This window comes from Pongo abelii, chromosome 6, assembly GCF_028885655.2.
Source record: "Pongo abelii isolate AG06213 chromosome 6, NHGRI_mPonAbe1-v2.0_pri, whole genome shotgun sequence".
In the NCBI taxonomy this organism is placed as follows: Eukaryota; Metazoa; Chordata; class Mammalia; order Primates; family Hominidae; genus Pongo; species Pongo abelii.
In genome coordinates, this window is record NC_071991.2 from 6,091,496 (window position 1) to 6,105,614 (window position 14,119).

General features: G+C 45.4%; 1 pseudogene; it reads left to right on the forward strand.

Moving 5' to 3' along the window:
- The first annotated feature begins 7,595 nt into the window (after positions 1–7,595).
- Positions 7,596–13,880, forward strand: LOC129060565 (olfactory receptor 7E24-like; annotated as a pseudogene).
- Positions 13,881–14,119: the final 239 nt, after the last annotated feature.

Here is a 14,119-nt window from a genome sequence, read left to right on the forward strand (position 1 = left end):
GTACACCTCATGTGACATTAGGAGTGACATCCCCCGAGGATATATTGAATACTATCAGAGGGTGTAGATGCATTGTGACCTTAGTAGCAACACTCTTTAGGATATTACAAATCATCACACGGTGTACACGCATTGTGACATTGGTAGTAACGTCCCGCTACGATGTGACGAGTAATATCACAGGCTGTACACCCCATGTGACAATAGTAGTAACATTCCCCTAGAATATGATGAATAATATCACAGGAGGTACAGCCCCTGTGATTTCTGAGTAACATTTCTATAGAATATTACAGGTTGTATCACTGTGTGAGTCTGTGTACACCCCGTGTGACATTAAGAGTAACGTCCCACAACACTATTACGAGTAATATCACAGGGTGAACACCCCCTGTGACATGAGGAGTAACATACTTTTAGGATATTATGAATGATATGACAAGGTGTACACGCCCTGTGACATTAGGAGCAATATCCATCTAGGATATTAGGAACAATATCACAGGGAACACACCCCCTGTGACATTAGGATATTACGAGTAATATCCCAAGGTGTACATGCATTGTGACATTAGTACTAATATCCCTCTGGTATACTGTGAATAATATCACAGGGTGTACATCCCTGTGACATTAGGAGTAACGTCCCCCTAGAATAGGACGAATAATATCACAGGGGGTAGACACCCTGTGACTTTAGGCGTATCACCGCCCTGGAATATGAGGAATACTGTCCCAGGGTATTAACCCCCTGTGACCTGAGGAGTAACATCCCGCTGGAATATTAGGAATCACATCACAGTGTGTACACCAACTGTGATCAATAAAATAAAATGCAGCATGGTAACTAGAGAAAATGAAGGAAGAAAATTAAAATTAAAATGTTAAAAAGACCAGTCTGGACAGCATAGGGAGACCGTGTCTCTACAAAAAAAAACTTAAAAATTAGCTGGGTGTGGTAGGATGCACCTGTGGTCCCAGCTACTCGGGAGGCTGAGGTGGGAGGATCCCTTGATCCTGGAAGTTGAGGCCACAGTGAGACATGATCATGCCACTACACTCCAGTCTGAAAATACTTTTTTGTAAATACTACTAATTAGTAAATACTTTAGTATTTTTTAAATAGTAAGTCTTTTAATATTTACCGCTACTACATAATTGCACAAAATCTGTCATTAATTAGTATTTTGTAATAGTTGTTTGCTAAGTACTGCTACTCAGGAAATATGTTAGCATTTTGTACGCAGTCTTTTGCTAAGTACTGCTACACAGTAAATACTTTCATATTATCAAAGTAGTCATTTGCTAAGTATGGCTATTAAGTAAATATTTTAGTATTCTGTATGTGGTCATTTGCTAAGTACTGATACTCAGTAAATGCTTTAGTATTTTGTGAGTAGATAATTACTAAGTAGTAGTACTTAGTAAAGACTTAGCAGCAGTATTTACAAACTAGTTGTTTCTAGCTCATAAGCAAAGGATAGCAAAACAGTGAAGATAGGAAATACTTGTCCATTTGTACAGGTTTACAAGGTACATAGTTAATTCTCTGTCACGACTACAGTTTAAGTTTATGTAATGGGCACTCAGGAATCCTACTGCAAGCAAAAACCTATCTTCTGTCTCTTCTGCTCATGTGAAGGTATGCGGTTCCTTTGCAAACACTTAAGAAGACAGATGAAATTGGAATCACCAGGATGGTTTCCACCTGGCCTGTTAATTTACTCACTGGAAAGACATTTGTGTACATTTTCACGGGTTTCAAAAAGTCAAGTTTTTTTTGGTGGGGGGTATACATTTTGACATTGTTTTCCTAGGGGCTCTACAATGAATGTAAATCTATTCACCTTAAATTATTTTGTTTTTGAGACAGGGTCTTGCTGTGTTGCCCAGGCTGGCATACAGGGGAGTCATCACGGCTCACTGCAGCCTTGACCTCCCCAGGCTCAGGTGATCCTCCCACCTCAGCCTCCTGAGTAGCTTGGATTACAGCTGCGTGCCATCATGCCCAGCTAAGTTTTTTTCATTTCTTTCTTCTTTTTTCTTTTTTTTGTACAGGTGGGGTCTCACTATGTCGCCCAGGCTGGTTTCCAACACCCGGGCTCAAGTGATTTGCCTGCCTCAGCCTCCCAAAGTGCTAAGATTATGGGTGTGAGTCACCGCACCTGGCCCTTAAATTATTTTTAAATCATAAAGTATCTCAAACATAAGGAGAATACTGAGCAACATAATACCTGTGCACCTGCCACCTCACTTTATCAAATTGTGGTATTACTTGCATGATGGCTCTTTCATACGAGTTTGGGACCAGCCTGGCCAACATGGAGAAACCCTATCTCTACCAAAGATGCAAAGAATGAACTGGGCATGGTGATGCACACCTGTGATCTTAGCTACTCAGGAGGCTGAGGCAGAAGGATCACTTGAGCTTGGGAGGCAGAGGTTGCAGTGAGCCAAGATCGCACCACTGCACTCCAGCCTGGGCGATAGAGAGAGAACCTGTGTCAAACAAACCAAAAAACCAGATTTTTTGAAGCTCCTTCACAAGTGATCTCAGCAGGAGATGGAAGTCAAGGACAATTTTAACTGCTGGAGAAAGATGTACCCTCACAGTAAAGGTGACCTCTGACTGACACAGGGTCTCTGTGCTCTAAATCAACAGAGAAAAGATTGGTAACTCCATTCACTGGTCTGATATTTCTGCCAACAGAATAGGATGAAGAGGCCCTTTGTCTTAGAGGTGTTCATTGCACCCAAACCTTTACCCCGCAGCTGCTTCTTAGAGCTCAGTGCTGAGCGGAGTAGAGAACTCACCTGAACTTCAGATCAGCCTGTGGACGGAGCTCCATTCACAGGATAAGCAGTAGCTGAGCTCTGAAGGATGAAAGCCCATGTCTGATGTCTGTTGCCCCCTCCTCCCCATCCCCCGCCTCCTCCATTCATTCATTCAACACACATGGACTGTGTCCTGTGATGCAGGCACTGTGTTAGACAACAGGAACCAGAAGATGACGCCAACAGAGTCCTGGCCTCAAGAAGGTCACTTTCCTTGATAGAAAGGAGGGCACAGAGGCCCGCGCCTGTAGGCCCAGCTATATAGGAGGCAGAGGCAGGAGGATCACTGGAGCCCAGGAGTTAGAGGCTGCAGTGAGCTATGATCATACCACTGCACTATAAACTGGGCAACAGAGCAAGACTCTGTCTCAAATCTATATATAATATGTGTGTGTATATACATGTATACACACACATATATATATACACATATATGTATATATTCATATATATATATATATACCCTTGATAGGGAGGAGACAGACATATGTGTCAACCTATGTCCAGAACCAGCTAGCCTGCAACTGTGACTTTTTTTCTTTTTTTGTAGACAGAGCCTCAGTTTGCAGCCCAGGCTGGAGTGCAGTGGCACAATCTCTGCTCACTGCAAATTCCAACTCCCAGGTTCAAGTGATTCTAGTGCCTCTGCCTCCCCAGAAGCTGGGATTGCAGGTGCTTGCCACCACACTCTGCTAATTTTTGTTTTTTTTTTTTTTAGTGGAGACGGGGTTTCACCAAGTTGGCCAGCCTGGTCTCAATCTCCTGACCTCAAGTGATCTGCCCACCTTGGCCTCCTAAATTGCCGGGATTACAGACGTGAGCCACTGCGCCCGGCTGGAACTGTGACTTTCTACTTGGAATGGAGCTCCCTTTCCAGCACCAAAATGTGTCTTTCCCACAGCTCATTCCTTTGGAATTTGACTTCGCAAATTCTTTGTGCAAAACATCTAACTTCTATTTCTATAACTGAACTTGATTTGAATTCCCATTGTGCTGGGTATCAGAATCTTAATTATGTCAGGTAATTAAGCAACCTCTTCTCCCTTCTTACCATAGGCTGGGGGAGAGTCGAGGCCCCAGACGGGACTGGAGTATTCTCAGTCCGAATAGTGAACGTAGAGTCATCCTCAATCCTCTCTACTCTGGTGGTCTTGAGGGGCCACTGCTACCTCCTCCTGGTCCTGACCTTGAGGCTTCTCAGCACTGGCTTTCTCTGAATTCCTTCTGTGCACAAGTAAATCATTCAGCTTCTTCCTGAACCAATAAGGATTTCTCACCGAGATAATCCTGTTCCGTGGTTACTCTACTGTTACTGAACCATGCTTGACCCAGAGGGGAACTCTGCAAAGCTCACCACCTCCCCCAGCTTCCCCAGGGAGAAAGACACACACACCCTCTCCTCTGAGACCTCCAAACCTATGTGGGTGTCTGTCATCACTGCCACTCCTGCCTCGTACCCGTGCACACCCAAGGACTGTGTTTGGTGAGGCAGATGCATTGATGTCTAAGCGTTCTTGCATCCTTAACTTTGAAACCGTAAAAGCATATTCTTTTCTTTGATCTCTGGATGTTTCATTTTGTTTTTGGTCATCTCCCTCTTTCGATGCCTCCTGCAACGAATTGTATGTGGGAGGAAGGGAGAGGCAAACATGTACAGGGACACAGAGGTATCCTGGGAGAAACTGTGACTCATACTATAAAATATTAATCACACTCACTTATATAGCACCTTGTACTTCATTTATATTTATTTATTATGTATTTATTTATTTATTGAGGCAGAGTCTCTCTGTCACCCAGGCTGGAGTGCAGTGGCGCTATCTCAGCTCACTGCAACCTCCACCTCCCGGGTTCAAGCAATTCTTCTGCCTCTGCCTCCTGAGTAGCTGGGACTACAGGCGCCTGACACCACGCAGGACTATTTTTTTTATTTTTATTTTTTAGTAGAGACAGTGTTTCACCATGTTGGGCCTCAAACTCCTGACCTTAAGTGATCTGCAAGCTTCGGCCTCCCAAAGTGCTGAGATTACAGGCATGAGCCACCACACCCAGCCAAAACATGTATTTCTCATGGAATAATTTCATGCACTAGAGCAAGCTAATTGGGAAAGTCAATAGCAAGGAACAGTAGCAATCGTTTATGAAATAGTGATTAGGTGCTGATACTTGATGCACAGTCATAGTCCCATTTAATTCTTCAAGTGAGATTCTCACTTCGGGAATTTGCTATTAGCCATTTTCCAAATAAGAGATAGAGACGAGCGAGTCTCTATCTCTGGTGCAAGGAGATTGGTGCAGTCTGTGAATGGCAAAAGTGGATATGTACCCAGATCTGTCTCAAGTCCAAATTCCAACTCATCATTTCCTTAAATGTGGTCTATTCTGCCAGGCTGGATAAGGGAAGTGGTTCTGCTTCCAAACTTAATATGTGACAGATGAGGCAATCTAAACCAAAGTCTTCTTGAGTTTGGTCAAACCATATGCTGCCAAGGCATGAATGCAAATAGCAAATAACTGTAACGAGCCATCCCAACTATGCCACAACTCACACAACTCAAAGGCAAGGGAATCCCAGGCGACAAGGTCCAGGAACAGCCACTCTGGGGAGTCTGCCACCTCTGATATTGCTCCCGTGGCACACACAGTGCCCCATCTGCCTCCAGACCTGCGCTGAAGGAATGGGGGGCAGGGGCAAGCTTTGTAGGTGTGGGTGATCCAATGGCCACTTGAGGTCTCTCAAACAAGGACCCTGTAGATGATGTTCATGGGCCAAACGGAATGCACATCTGCCCCGAAATGTGTTTCTTTTCTTTTTTCTTTCTTTTTTTTTTTTTTTTGTTGAGACAGGGTCTTGCTCTGTTGCCCAGACTGGAGTGTAGTGGTGCAGTCTTGGCTCACTGCAACCTCCACCTACTGGGTTCAAGTAATTCTTCTGCCTCAAGCCTCCCAAGTAGCTGGAATCACAGGCATGTGTCACCACGCCTGGCTTGTTTTTGGTATTTTAGTAGAGACGGGGCTGGTCTCGAACTCCGGGCCTCAAGTGATTCACCCACCTCAGCCTCCCAAAGTGCTGGGATTACAGGAATGAGCCACCGTGCCCAGCCTTGTTTCTTTCTAAATGACGCTTCCTTTTTGTCTTTACAGTTCCTTCTACAAAAAACACTGCCATGGCACAGGGGCTTATGCCTATAATCCCAGCATTTGGAGAGCCCAAGGCCAGTGGATCACTTGAGCCCAGGAGTTCGAGACCAGCCTGGGTTAACTTAGTGAGACCCCAGCTCTACGAAAAATTTAAAAATTAGCCAGCCATGGTGGCATGCACCTGTGGTCCCAGCTATTCGCGAGGCTGAGGTGGGAGGATCACTTGAGCCCAGGAGTTCCAGGCTACAGTGAAGTATGATCTGGCCACTGCACTCCGGCCTGGGCAACGGAGCAAAGTGCTGTCTTAGAATAAAATACTTTTTAAATAAACTAAAAGCAAAACAATGGGCCAGGTGTGGGTGGCTCTATCTGTAATCCCAGCACTTTGGGAGGCCAGGTGAGGCAGAACAGGGAATGAGGGGAACCAAGGCTTAAGGCATAAACAAAAGAACAGCAGATGCAGCCAGTTCTAGGCAAGATTAGGCAGCATAGAGGCCACGTGTGCATCCCGTCAATCAGAGGCTGATTGACGGCGGGGGCAGGAGGGCGAGGGGGGAGGGTGACAGCCTCTGATTGACGGCGGGGGCGGGGGTGGTGGTGCGCAAGTCTCCATTTCAGCCTCTGATTGGTCACAGGCCAATCCTTCAGAGGGTGTAACCAATCGGAGGCCTCTAACGGGCACCTAGGGGCGTTATCTAATTCTTCCAGCTTAATAAAAATCCTAATGTGGGCTATTGAGCCGTTTGCTCTATCCCGCTCATGCTGTGTGAATTGTACTTTCGCTTCAATAAATCTGTCTCTTCCTTACTCCGGTTTTTTCTTTTGTTTCTTTTCGTTGCTTTGATCTTTTGTTACTTTGTGCATTTTGTTCAATTCTTTGTTCAACACGCCAAGAACCTGGGCAATCCACGGTCAAGACCTTCCATCCAGTAACAGAGGCAGCACGATCCCTTGATGCCAGGAGTTCGAGACCAGCTGGGGCAACAAAGTGAGACCCTGTGTCTACCATCTGTCTGTCTATCTATCTGTCTGTCTATTTTTTTTTTTTTTTAATTATCTGGGCATGGTGGTGCATGCCTGTGGTCTCAGCTACTCCTCAGGCTGAGGTGGGAAGACCGTCTGAGCCTGGGCGTTGAGGCTGCACTGAGCTATGATGGCACAACTGCACTCCAACCTCGGTGACAAAGCGAGATCCTGTCTCTAAATTAAATTAAAAACAATACCACCAAAACAACAGCAGGTTGGGCGGTGGTGTCTCACGCCTATAATCAGAGCACTTTGGGAGGTCGAAATGGAAGACCGTGTGAAGCCAGGAGTTCGAGAGCAGCCTGGGCAACAGAAACCTCACCTCTACAAAAAATATAACTGGCCTTGGTGGCGGGCGCCTGTAATCCTAGCTACTTGGGAGGCTGAGGCAGGGGGATTGCTTGAGTCCCAGAGGTTGAGGTTGCAGTGAGCTGAGATCCCGCCGTTACACTCCAGCCTGGATGACAAACTGAGATCCCATCCAAAAAAAGCCAGTGCCCCGCTGAGTTTTTCCTGAAACGAGAAAGCCTCGCCTGTAGCCAGGAGAAAAGTCCGCGAGCCAGCAAAAAACAAACTCGGCCAGGAAACAGATAACAAGGCCACCCTGGCGTGCCAGAAGACGACGCTGCGAGGCGGGTTCTTCTTCCTGGTCAGCGGTGATCGCTTCCGGGGTGGTGGCGAGGGAGGCGGAAGTGTGATGTTGTAGCAGGTGGCTGCTGTCTGTGGGCGGCTGTGGGAGGCTCCCGAGGTGGGGGGCTGGGCCAGGATGGCTGCAGCGGCAGCCAGGGCAGGGAGCGGGCCCTGGGCGGCCCAGAAGAAGCAGTTCCCGCCGGCGCTGCTGAGTTTCTTCATCTACAACCCGCGCTTCTGGCCGCGGGAAGGAGAGGTATGCGGAGGGGGCGGCGTCGGTGCTCCCCGGGGAGGTGGCCCTGTGGTTCTGCCCACCTCGAGCGGCACTGACCTAGCCTGCGTTGTGCCAGTTGCGAGCCCGGGCGGGGGGCTGCGGCGGGGTCTTGACAGCAGGCGGGGACCGCTTGAGGTCCTGGGTCCACGCTTGTCTGTGGAATAAAGCCCCGTCAGGTCTGGTATCACTCCACACCCCAGGTTGAGGCTGTTTGCGCTTTGCTTTGCGTCAGTTCTGGGAAACTAAAATTGAACTTGGCTTTGTTAAGTGGGTAGTCCCCAGCTAGAAGCGTGGAAGCAGAGTGGCAGACGCTAGCCTTCAAATGATACAAGCCTGGAGGACCCTGTAAAAGTTTTCACCGAAATGAGGAAATTAATTCCGGGGCGTGTGTGTGTGGGGGTGTGGGGGTGTGGGTGTGGGTGTGGGTGGTTTTTCTGAGGTGGGGACGGCGACTTTCTCAAAGGATGTCCGGAGCTGTGTTTCATTACCAGCAAGTCAGAGTTCTTTTAAAGACTGTCCAGGCTGGGCGCCCTGACTCGCGCCTGTAATCCCAGCACTTTAGGAGGCGGAGATGGGAGGAGTACTTGGGGCCAGGTGTTCCAGACCAGCCTGGGCAACATAGCAAGACCCCCAGCTCTACCAAAAAAAATAATAATAATCGGAAAATGAGCCAGGCGTGGTGGCACGCACCTGTATTTCCATCTACTCAGGAGGCTGAGGACAGAGGATCGCTTGAGCCCAAGTGATGGAGGCTGCAGGTGAGCTGTAATTGGGCCACTGCACTACAGCCTGAGTGACAGAGACCCCATCTCCAGAAAATGAAAAAGAAAAAAAAAAAAAACTCGTCAGTTCAAATGCCTGGGAACTGGCTGGATTTAATTTTCAGGGAGCTATGTGTCTGCAGATGTGCACACCTTTATTTCTTACAAGCATTGGTGTATTACAAATTAGCACTAGGAAAGAAATCTGGAGACTTGAGTTTTCATAAAAATTACCTGGTGCTACTTCAGATGTGACTTATTGACTATCGAAATTGCCTTTCTGACTGGTGGGCAGTATTTGCACAATGATGAGATAATTCCTGTTCTTCTTCTTTTAAATAGAGACGAGGTCTCACGGTGTTGCCCAGGCTGGTCTTGAACTCCTGAGCTCAGGTGATCCTCTCTTCTCGGCCTCTCAAAGTGCCAGAATTACAATTCCTGTTTTTCTAAAACCGGTTTTTCTTTTGTTTTGTCATTAGCATGTGCGCCACAAGAGGTCGACACTGAACTTAGCGTTTTCAGTAGCTAAGATGAAATGTTTCTCTTCATGATGTGCTTCTCTTTCCTCAGTTTCAGGAGGAAAATAAGATTTGATTTTATCATCCAAATGAGGTAGAAGAGAAGAGGCCGGGCGCGGGGGCTCAAGCCTGTAATCCCAGCACTTTGGGAGGCTGAGGCGGACGGATCACGAGATCAGGAGATGTAGACCACCCTGGCTAACAAAATGAAACTATGTCTCTACTAAAAATACAAAGAAATTAGCCAGGCGTGGTGGCGGGCGTCTTTAGTCCCAGCTACTCGGGAGGCTGAGGCAGGAGAATGGTGTGAAACCGGGAGGCGGAGGTTGCAGTGAGCGGAGATTGCACCACTGCACTCCAGCCTGGGCGACAGAGTGAGACTCCGTCTCCAAAAAAAAAAAAAAGAAAAAAAAAACAGAAAAAGAATGAGAAGAGAGAAGATTAGAAATGTCGGATTGTGTGAAGCCATTGTACAGTTTACAAGGTAATACCTCTAAGCGTGCCTTTTAGAGTTCAGTGAATTCTTAAAACTGCTGCTGGAGAATTGTCCCAAAGATAATTTTTTCACCTTTGTAAGACCTTTAGCCCATCAAAACCTGCAAAATCTTTACATACACAAAATGAACCAGAAGGAAATTTCTGGATGGTCATGATATTTACATACACAGTGTATCTTTCTGAAATTGTATGGTGAAGTTACGGGTGATCTTTGCTATTCAGAATTTAGGAAAGTTCTCTGGCTGTTGCATCCAAATAAAATTACAATAAAATTGGTTGCAATTTTAAAATCAAGTTCTTCCTATTTGCTTTATTCGTTCTTGGGGCTGCTTTAAGAAGCTGCGTGTCTGGTGCTGTCGCATGTTCAAAATTTTTAAACTAAGGCAAAATAAAAAACATGGTCTAATGAATTCATTGTATAAATTGAGTATATCAAACTTTGTGGGTTGTTCGGAATCCTATAATTGAAAAACAGTAAAGATGGAAACAAGTTATTGAATATCAAGAGGAGGAGTTGTTGGTAATGTGTCATTGTTTGTTTATTTATTTTTTTTAAATGTATTGATTAGTATGTTGAATGCCTTACTTGGTCGGATTTAAACTAGGTGGCTTTTGCGGAAGTTTCTCGGGGTATATAGCAAAGGTTTATGTTTATCATTTACACTAGCACAATCTTTTAAAAATATATATGCACCCTATCTCACTAATAGCTTCTATTCTTCATCTATATTGAAAGCCCTCCTCTACTAAGGCTTACTGATTCACAAATTAGAATGTAAACACTTCTGGCTGGGAACAGTGATTCACACCTGTAATCCTAGTACTTTGGGAGGCCGAGGTGAGGTGGGCCGATCACTTGAGGTCAGGGGTTCAAGACCAGCCTGGCCAATATGGCGGAACCCTGTCTGTACTAAAACTACAACAACTGGCCAGGGATGGTGGCACACACCTGTCATCCCGGCTACTCGGGAGGCTGAGGCAGGGGAATCTCTTGAACCAGGGAAGCAAACGTTGCAGTGAGCCAAGATTCCACCACTGCACTCCAACCTGGACAACAGAGCAAGACTCCCATCTCAAAGAAAAAAAAAGAAACACTTTTTTTCAGCACACGACTATGGTGGGACCAAGTTTATAAACATTATACTGTTTGGCCAAGAGTCAGTGTACCTTTGCCATCTATCCAGTGGACATTGATTTTCCCTTGAATTGAGATGTGTGCTGTGTTTTCGTGTTTGCAGGACAAGGTTTATAGTTCGCTGCCGCAGCAGTGCTACAGCATGTAGAAGGTAAGCATGGCATTCTTTTTGAACTGAGAGTCCAGCCACTTACCCCTATTTCTAGGCTCCACGGGTGTTTAAAGAGAAATCTGTAAATGACTGCAAAGTGACTCTATCTTAGAGAAGAAAATAATGAGACCTTTGAAACAGGTAGTGAGGTTTATGCCTACATTTATTCAGTAAGTATTGAACTCCCTTCTCTTTTCTCAGCCTTATAGTAGGAATGTGTCCCCAGTGATGAAAAAGTGTGTCTATGCGCTCAAGGAACGTACAGAATGCAGATAATTTTATGATGTAAAAAGTTCAGTGAGGCAGGGCACAGTGGATCACACCTGTAATTTCAGCATTCTGGGAGGCTAAGGCGGGAGGATTGCTTGAGCCCAGGAGTTCAGGACCAGTCTGGGCAATATAGCAAGATGTCATCTCTACAAAAAAATTTTATAAAAGTTAGCCAGGTATCATGATGCATGCCTCTACTGCCAGCTACCTGGGAGGCTGAGGTGGGAGGATCACTTTAGCCTCAGAGGTGGAGGTTGCAGTGAACTTTGATTGTGCCACTGCCCTCTACCCTGGGCAACAGAGTGAGATTCCATCTTAAAAAAAAAAAAAAAAAAGATGGTGATTCCATTCATTCAGTGAAAACTGAAAAATGACAAAAATGTGGATGATATTCTGAATGTAAATTGAAATTCAGGGTAAGTTGAAATTTTTGAAAGATGCCTAGAGCAATTAGGTGGTTTCATAAATAAAACAGCATCACATAACAGTATTTTTTGTAACATATTTTTAACTTAAGTTTTGTCATGTAAATATTCTCTGTATTGAAAAGAACTGGGAGATTTAATAAGCTGAATTAATAATTCCCCAGAGCCTATATCTTGCCTGGCATAGAGGAGAGAGCAAAAGTAAAAATCTATGTTAATTATTGAATTGACGCTTCCTTGGTTCACAAAAATTGGCTGTCATAAGTGTGACTTTGACTTACTTGATCCCTCTTGTTTTTTGTTTTTTGAGACGGAGTTTTGCTCTTGTTGCCCAGGCTGCAGTGCAGTGGTGTGATCTCGGCTCACCTTAGCCTCTGCCTCCCAGGTTCAAGCCATTCTCCCGTCTCAGCCTCCTGAGTAGCTGGGACTACAGGTGCGTGCCACCGTACCAGGTGAAGTTTTTGAATTTTTAGTAGAGGCAGGGTCTCACCATGTTGGCCAGGATGGTCTTGATCTCCTGACCTCCATGATCCGCCCTCCTCGGCCTCCCAAAGTGCTGGGATTACAGGTGTGAGCCACCGCGTCCGGCCAAACTTTCTGATGAAAACTCTTAAGTCCTCCTAAGCTAAGGACAGGAGTTATAGCTTACATGAAGTTTAAAGCCAGACCCACCGATTTGAGGAAGCAATTACTCTCTTGAAGGAGAAAAGTCCGAAAACATAACGATGAAATCACTAGGACCTAACTGGCATGTGGAATGATTTTCTGCTTATGAACTATCAACTTTAATTTCATTTCCAGATGGCATGGTCTCAGCTGTTATACAGTGTTTATAAATGTTCTAAATCAAGGGAATTTGTATCAACCTTCTAGACTAAAATATTTGAGTTCTTAATTTGCTTTAATTAGGATAACCTTTTTCTTCAAGTGAAGAGAATCGTATTTTTACGTAGTTTTTTTCAGAAAAGATAGGCTGTATTTTCTAGCAGTTACAAATTTGTTATGTATGATGATCTCGTTCTTGGAACATTCTTGAATCTAATGTCTCTAAGGTGTGTACAGGAAGAAATGAATAACACAGAAATCAAAGATGAAAGCATTAGAAGACAATTGAGTCTGTCAGAACTGCAAAATATTGCTGAGTGTGGATTGCTCAGAAATCTGAGAACATGACTTGTGAATTGCTTCTATTCAAAATGCAGACACAATGCCGGGGTTTGTTTATTTGTTTCCGATTTTTCAACACTCTTTTCTATGCAAAAGGTGTCCAAACTATGCAGACCCACAGAATCTAACAGATGTCTCTCTATTCCTCCTCCTAGAACTCTCAGGGGATCCAGAACTGCAGCCGGTCCTCGCTGGGCTGTTCCTGCCCATGTGCCTGGTCACAGTGCTGGGGAACCTGCTCATCATCCTGGGCATCAGCGCTGACTCCCACCTCCACACCCCCATGTACTTCTTTCTCTCCAACCTGTCCTTGCCTGAAATCGGTTTCACCTCCACCACGGTCCCCAAGATTGTGGACATCCAATCTCACAGCAGAGTCATCTCCTCTGCAGGCTTGCCTGACTCAGATGTCTCTTTGCCATTTTTGGAGGCACGGAAGAGAGACATGCTCCTGAGTGTGATGGCCTATTACCGGTTTGTAGCCATCTGTCACCCTCTATATCATTCAGTCATCATGAGCCCGTGTTTCTGTGGCTTCCTAGTTTTGTTGTCTTTTTTTTTCTTCTCAGTCTTTTAGACTCCCAGCTGCACCACTTGATTGCCTTGCTAATGACCTACTTCAAGGATGTGGAAATTCCGAATTTCTTCTGTGATCCTTCTCAACTCCCCCATATTGCATGTTGTGATGCCTTCACCAATAACATCATCATGTATTTCCCTGCCGCCATGTTTGCTTTTCTTCCCATCTCGGGGACCATTTTCTCTTACTCTAAAATTGTTTCCTCAATTCTGAGGGTTTCGTCGTCAGGTGGGAAAGTATAAAGCCCTCTCCACCTGTGGGTCTCACCTGTCAGCTGTTTGCTGAGTTTATGGAACAGGCGTTGGGGGGTACCTCAGTTCAGATGTGTCATCTTCCCCCAGAAAGGGTGCAGTGGCCTCAGTGATGTGCACGGTGGTCACCGCCATGCTGAACCCCTTCATCTACAGCCTGAGAAACGGATATTAAAGGTGTCCTGCGGCGGCCGTACGGCAGGACAGTCTAATCTCAATATCTTATCTGTTCTATTCTTTTGTAGTGTGGGTTAAAAAAGGCAGCAAGTTCAAATAAGAATGATATCCCAGGGTGAACACCCACTGTGATATTAGGAGTAATACCTCCCTAGGATACAAAAAATACTGTCACGGGATATACACACATGGGGTACACCCACTGTGATCTTAGAAGGAATATCTCCCTATAATATGAAAAATATCACAGGGTGTGCACACTGTGTAATGTTACGAGTAA